The sequence below is a fragment of the Tasmannia lanceolata genome, unplaced genomic scaffold, assembly GCF_043159265.1.
Source record: "Tasmannia lanceolata isolate RefF3 unplaced genomic scaffold, GAP_Taslan_0.1 ptg000021l, whole genome shotgun sequence".
NCBI lineage: Eukaryota > Viridiplantae > Streptophyta > Magnoliopsida > Canellales > Winteraceae > Tasmannia > Tasmannia lanceolata.
In genome coordinates, this window is record NW_027518698.1 from 9,028,762 (window position 1) to 9,036,475 (window position 7,714).

The 7,714-nt window shown below is 42.5% G+C and overlaps 1 long non-coding RNA gene across 1 annotated transcript; it reads right to left on the bottom strand.

Moving 5' to 3' along the window:
- Window positions 1–3,199: 3,199 nt before the first annotated feature.
- On the bottom strand, window positions 3,200–7,139 carry LOC143855550 (uncharacterized). Its single transcript, XR_013237928.1, has 2 exons — window positions 6,679–7,139; window positions 3,200–3,689 (listed from the first exon to the last, which is right to left on the bottom strand). It is a non-coding gene; the product is annotated as an uncharacterized LOC143855550 (long non-coding RNA).
- Window positions 7,140–7,714: the final 575 nt, after the last annotated feature.

Here is a 7,714-nt window from a genome sequence, read left to right on the forward strand (position 1 = left end):
AAATGAGGCACCATTCACAAACGGGCTCAAGGAGAAGACGAGACCATTCACAAATGGATTCGAGAAATGAGGCACCGTTCACAAACGGGCTCAAGGAGAAGACAAGACCATTCACAAATGGACTCGAGAAATGAGGCACCGTTCACAAACGGGCTCAAAGAGGACACGAGACCATTCACAAATGGACTCAGAAAATGAGGCACCGTTCACAAACGGGCTCAAGGAGAAGATGAGACCATTCACAAATGGACTCAGAGAATGAGACACCGTTCACAAACGGGTTCAAGGAGAAGACGAGACCATTCACAAATGGACTTGAGAAATGAGGCCCCGTTCACAAACGGGCTCGAAGAATTTAGAGATTTTTTATGAACTTGAATTTGACGTAGGATTGGATTTTTTTTTTTTTTTTTTTTTTTTAATTAAGGATTTGGATTTGATAAATTTTTTTATTTTTGGAAAATGAGGTACCGTCCGCAAACGGGCTCAAGGAGAAGATGAGACCATTCACAAATGGCCTCGAGAACAGAGGCACCGTTCACAAACGGGCTCAAAGAGGACATTAGAGCATTCACAAATGGACTCAGAGAATGAGAAACCTGTTCACAAACGGGTTCAAGGAGAAGACGAGACCATTCACAAATGGACTCGAGAAATGAGGCACCTTTCACAAAAGGGCTCAAAGAGGACATGAGATTTTTCATGAACTTGAATTTGACGTAAGATTGGATTTGTTTGAATCGGGGATTGGATTTGATGAATTTTGGATTTTTATTTTATTTTATTTTTTTTGAACTCAATGAAATCGGGGACATTATAGATCGTGCCCAGTAAAGATATTGGAAACCAAGACTTTGACGAATGATGAGACGACCAACCTTATGAACGAAGAACCATTAGTAACAAGAATGGATTAGGAACACTTTTATGAAACTTCAACAAGATTTTTCTCAATGAGACTGTTGGTCTTGTCTTCTGGGGATTTTGATAACTGAAACCTTGAACAAGATACTTGAAATTGGTAATTTAGAACAACGGCTCTCTAACATGGAAAAGCGGGATCTGTTTTTTGACAGGTGCTTAGATGAACATTTCTTGACCAGGATAGTATTTAACTAACCGGAAGGAAATTCTGAATTTTAATGGTTCATCTTTCTGAGAAATTGGCTCAACCACCATTGCATCTGGGGCTCTTCCAAGCTTAAGGTGCCTTCCTGGGGTATGATCTTTTTACGGAAGCTGGGCTTTCTGATGTTTCTACTTCTGAACTCTTCTGAGTTGATCGTCTTTGAAATGTAGCTGTTTGACTAGATTCTCGAACCCTTTCAGGTATAATTGCAGGGAGCTGCCTAGGCCGGGCCTCCTTCACCAAGACAGTTACATCATTTGGACATAGGAACGACGATTGACTCTTTCTAAAGAGAAAACTTAGATGAAAGGCACTACTCAAAGGATTGAGCAGCCCTGAAGGAGTGAACTTAGAATAACAAAGATTGACTGACTATACTGACAAACACAGTGATGCTTCTGACTTAGTTAATATTTTGTTTGGTAAGTCTATCCTTTCGAGGAATAGTTTTTCAATTGGTAAACACTGGACTTTTTCCTTAAAACAGTAATGCCTCAAGGATTTAATTACGCCCCCTAAGATTGCTTAGCTTCAATGCCCCCAGTTTTGAGGATATCACTTGAATTTGCTTGAACTTCAGTTGATCTTCAGTCTTGATACCAGCTGTAGCCTTCTTATAATGATTCTCTTACCGTGACCAAGTCACCTCTTCGGGGTTTTTAACTTGGCGGACCGCGCTAGCCTTAACTTTTGCCTGAACCACCATTCTAGGTTTTCGATCCAGCAGGCTATCCCCTTAGCTTTTGCCTAAGCCGCCCTTTCGGGTTTTCAACTTAGCAGGGAAATGATCTTAAATTTTGCCTAGACCGCCCTTTCAGGTTTTCAGTCTAGCAGATCTTCAAACTCCGTTCTTTTTTTTTCTTTTTGTGTTTCGGGACCTAGATCATTAAATCTGAACACCGGAGGGACTTTATAGGTAGGATAGGGCTTTACAAAGAATGGCTTAAGGCTCAACAAAGATTTCGACCAAACCTGTGAACAGGTTGCCTCCATATCCCCATGTAGGAATTAGGACGTGTGTAGTTCAGGGCAAATGCCCCTAGTTTGAAAATAAATTGTTTGAAGGTTAATTGATTTTTCTTTTTTTCTTTTCTTTCTGGAATAATTATCTTCTCTTCTTTTGGAACTTGTCCCTCTTTTTTTTTTGGAACGATTGATTTTTCTTTTTCTTTTTCTTTTGAATCGACCGAACTCGGTTTAACCGAGCTGCCTACGTACCCCAGTGTAGGGATCAGGTCTCGTGTAGTTCGGGGGAATGCCCCAAGTTTGATGGGTTTTCAAGAAAATTTGATTTAGGCTCGAAGGGTTTGCAAATCGGTATTCTTTTGACATTGGGTTTTGATTTTGGGATTTAATCGGCCAAAGGAGGCCTTTCGATGTTCAGATTGGGAATCGATCTAGGTTACTAGAGTCTGTCTGGTACTGATTATTTATTTCTTTTTTTTCTCTTTTTTTATTTTTCACGGAGTTTGACGGCATTTCCAGGTAAGATAATGGATTTTCTTCTTTCAAGATTCTAATGCGTGCTTTCGGTTTTCATAGAGCGAAACTTGTTCCTTGACATCCTCCATCTATGGATTTGTAACTCTTGATATCTGATGACCACTTTTCAATACTTGCTCTTGAACTTCTTATCTTGAATTTGTTGGCTTCATGTTATGAATTTGAGAACCAAGGTCATTGATTGGAAATATGAAAGTTATTTCCACTCTATGCCCCTTGCATAGCATATGATATTCACTTCATTCTTTCTTGAACCTTCTATCTGGGTCTTTCTCTTGACATTAATGGTAACGCTTACGGGACCATCTTTTTATCCTCAAAACGGGTTTACCAATTCTTCACACTCTTCAGAGGGTAATGTATTTTCAATCGGCATTTATTGGATCAAGGTTTCAGTGCCAGTGTTTACCACTTCAATTTCATCTTTGAAAGGCTGAGATTGGCGCTCCTCCTCTTGTTCAAGTAATCGTTGTGACTCAAGTGGAGTTTCGTCAATTTTGTTCTCATTTGAGGAGGGAGTCTTATTTTAAGATCAGAAGCACACTTAAGAAATAGACACAAGTGAACTATTGGAACTGAAACTTTATTTAAAGAAAAAGATACTACATCTGACAACCTATCCTGAACATGTTCAGGATTCACAACTCTAAAAGAAAAACAAAAGATAACTTGCCTAGACTAGGCATTAACCTAGAACTGTAGAACCGGACTCAACAATTGTACTGACCATGATGGCTGACTCAAAATAAAATAGTAAACGACTAAAACTTTAACTGCCGCAACTGTTTGGCGTTGAAGGCTCGGCGAAGGCTGGTTCGTTCTGAACATCATCATGGCTGATACTTTCAATTTTGGACAATGATGACTGATTCGCATAGGGAAATGCCCCTAGCTCAAGGATTCTGAGAGTGAACTCTGAAGGACTTAGCAAAATAATCTTGAAAAAGGTAGCCCCTAGAGGAGGAACAGACCAGGGGTACAAGCAAGATTGGATTATCTGGACCAGGCATGATCAGATCATGAGAACGCATAATCGAAAGATTGTGAGATTCTGCATCTGCCAGTTAGGGGATGGCATGAAGATACGATCGAATCGTATGACAGAAGAACGAAAGACGCACGATCAAAAGATTAAATGAGATAGCATAGGATTACTTTCAACGAATAGATCATGAATGACTAATCCTATGAGATCTTTGGAAATGATGGGATTTATATCCTAACCCCAAAGGGAAAGTTTTTATTCTTCACACATTTTATCAGTGTTACCTGAAGGCATCAACCCTAATCCTAATCTAGCGGAGTGGAGATAGGATCTCAACTCATGACTTTGTTTGTGTACCTAGGACCGATCGTAGCCATTGGAAGATGGACTACGGTCTAATCTAGACACAAATGGGTAGGATATCCTAAACTAGGCTCACACATGTGATGCACATGTGTTCGTATACTACATGCATGTGTGGGTTAATCTAGGGGTAAGGCCAAGAGTTCCCTTAGCGCGAATCCATGTTCGATATACTGTACCAGTGTCCGGCGTATCAGTACGTGAACAATAGATCCGTTTACGTACCATAAAGGTACCAGGCTAAGGGTGGAATGCTTCTCTAGCACAGAGGCACCAGGTGATGAAATCCCAGTCAACCATGCTAGATAACACTCCGGGTTCCTAAAATAGGACGTGTGTGCACGTGAGATGCAAGGGTTTAGATGCAAGTGATGTAAGTGTGTGCAATAAGTTCGCGCGATCTATGATGCCTTCAGGTTTTGTTAGATTAAGTTTGAGTAAAATGTGATGAGAAAATAAAACAAGACAAACTAATCTGACAAGTATACAAGAGATAGAGTTCTTATGAGCCAGTTAAATTAAATTCAAATGAATTATCTTTTGGAATTTTAATGAAGTTAGGTGATCCCCAGCAGAGTCGCCAGACTGTGGGACCCGATCCCGCGAGAGGGGTGGGGCGCGAGCCGCCGCGCGCTCTCTCTTGGTCTCCCGTACCCACGCGATTGGCGTGTGCATTTAATTATTGATTTGAATTCGTCTTTCATGTGAACTTGGGATCACTAAGGCAATCCGAATTCCACACGAAAGAGACTGACAGAGTCGCCACCTAGATGTGGGATCTAGGACCCATAATTAACCAGAAATCTAGACTCGCTACCTGGTTACGAGAATGGAAGGTATGGGGAGTTATCCACCACATGCACCATTCCTGCCCGATAATCGGTCTTCGATTCCAAAAGCTAACTCTTTTAAATTTATTTTAAATGGCTCATTCAACTCTATGTTAATGTGCGAACTAAGTGACATGCATCCTATGATCTAATTTCAATGTGAATCCTAGATGTGTATCTTGATTTATTAATTTGTCTGGATTCATTCTAAGTGAAAGTTCTCCTAGAATTCTAATTTCATGGAAAGCCCTAAATGATTTGATTAAGCATTTACAAGAAAATTAATATCCAAAACACCACAATTTGTTGTGGTGCCGACTCGCGGGTGGTATGCCGTCAGACATCCAAGCTGCCTACGTACCCAAGCCTCACTGGGATCAGAGTCGACGTAGTTCGGTGCACCTAAGCTAAGCTACTTAAGCCTAACTCAACTAGGACACCGACCTAGACGGGATTGACTGTTTCAACAGTTTTAGGAGAAGTTATTTAATTCAAGTTGAGGATTTTATTATCTTAGGATTTCATCTAAGATGCTATATGATTCTCATCTAAATGCAAATGGTCCCTTAGACTAATGCAGGTTTGCCTACATCCTAGTTTACTAGGCTTGTCCTAGGGAAAGATTGGGTGACTAGTGTAACTAGACCTATGGCACGGTTGCTATACATAGCAAACGTCCGTGATGAGGCTGGACTCCTAACTCTAGGACTCCCTAAAACCTAAGACTCCCTAAAACTTAGGACACGACACGACACCGGTGTTCCTAAATTGGGCTCTAAGGGTCCTTACGACGGAAACCATAATCCAATGGTTCCGAGAGACACGAGATGAATCGAGATGATGAATAGTGTGAGGGAATGGGAAAGATAGAGAAAGGTGCGACTGAACTTGGGAGTGCCAAATTGCCTACGTACCCCGTGATGGGGATCAAGCCACACGTAGTTCCACTGGCGAGGTTGCTTGGATTTTGGAAGACAGAATTGGTATTTGTATCTGGAATCGGGTTTGCATTTGAACATTGGACTTGAGATTCAGAAACATTGATCTAGCAATGGGATTTTGGAATTGGGAATTTGCATCAAAGAATTGAGCATATAGGAATCATCAAGGGTTTGAATTTTCGGAATTCAAAGTGGGCGGGCTTATGAGATTCGGCCAAATGGATTCAGACATGCGACTCGGATTGTGTTGGGATATTACTTGGTTGGATTGGGTTAATGGTTAGGGTCAAGTGAGTCGGGTCTAAGTTAGGAGCAAACCCGAGACTACCCATGGTCTAACTAGGAGGAAGCAGGGTACAAACCAGGGTGCGGACCAGGGTGCACCAGGGTGCGAACCAGCAGGGAACCAGGGTGCGAACCAGCAGGGGAACTAGGGTGCAACCAGCAGGGAACCTGGGTGCAACCAGCAGCGAACCTGGGTGCGAACCAGCAGCGAACCAGGGTGCGAACCAGCAGGGGAACCAGGGTGCAACCAGGAGGGAACCTGGGTGCAACCAGCAGCGAACCTGGGTGCAACCAGGGTCTAACCAGAGTGCGAACCAGCAGGGAACCAGGGTGCGAACCAATATCGAACCAGGGTGCGAACCAGTAGGGAACCAGGGTGCAACCAGCAGGGAACCAGGGTGCAACCAGTAGGGAACCAGGGTGCAACCAGCAGGGGAACCAGGGTGCGAATCAGTAGGGAACCAGGGTGCAACCAGCATCGAACCTGGGTGCAACCAGCAGCGAACCTGGGTGCAACCAGGGTCTAACCAGAGGCTAACCAGGGGGAAAACGGACCCTACATGCTTCCTAACATGGTTTTTCTTTTAAAGTAAAAGATATGCATGAAAACAGACCCTACATAGAATTGAAATAAATGCCTACCTCTTTGGAAACCCACTTTGTGTTTGATTTTTCCTTGATGTTAATTCCTTGAAGATGATTCCTTGCTTGATAATGACTGCTTTTGATATATATCACCCAACGTATAAAATCACCCGATCCGGCAAGGATGGCCGAACCCTTGAAGAGATGAGGGAGAGAGATGAATTTTCTAAGAGAGGGGTTCTCTTTTCTTCTTTTTTTGTTGGATGGTGGGATGAGAGGGTATTTATAGGAGAATGGGATAGGAGGTTAGGTGAGGTTAGGTGAGGTTAGGTAAGGTTAGGTGAGGTTAGGTGGTTAGGTGAGGTTAGGTGAGGTTAGGTGAGGTTTGGATGGTTAGGATGAGAGGAGAGGTTAGGTGAGGTTAGGTGAGGTTTGGATGGTTAGGATGAGAGGAGAGGTTAGGTGGTTTTGGATGGTTAGACCCAGGTCAAGATCTGCCATTGATCTAACGATTTACGGAAATCGGGTCTCGGAATGGAATCAGGGTTCGGGCTATGAAGTGACCCTATCTTATTTTGTCCCGATTGATGATCCGTAAAGTCAGATCAAGATATTAATGACCTAAAACATATATTAGGTTATTGTTGGTTAAAGTAAAGCAAAATGTGGGTGTCTACAGTAGCATAGTAGAAATGCCATGATCAAAAGATTCACAGATCCAAGGGAGCCAGGAGATATGGTATTTCGGTTCTATGCAAGCCTTAATAGTTCCTAGTTGGGAAAGAGACTGAACGTCTCTTTCTGTATACAACTAGCACCAGTCTTGCCTACATGCACGTGACGTGAGGTGACTTATCTTGGTCATCTGGGTTGTGGAGCCAAAGTAAGAAGAGTGGGTGCGACGATTGGATCGCGTAACCGAACCGGATCAAATAAAGAACAACTTGTGGGCAAGAAAGATGCTCATTACCAAGCTTGTAAGATATTGGAAAATTGATATATCAAATGAGCCCTACAAAAAATCTGATCCCATGCTCAACCAAACCACCATTACACTTATGAAGATCCCCATACCTGGTCAAGAAGGTCCTAG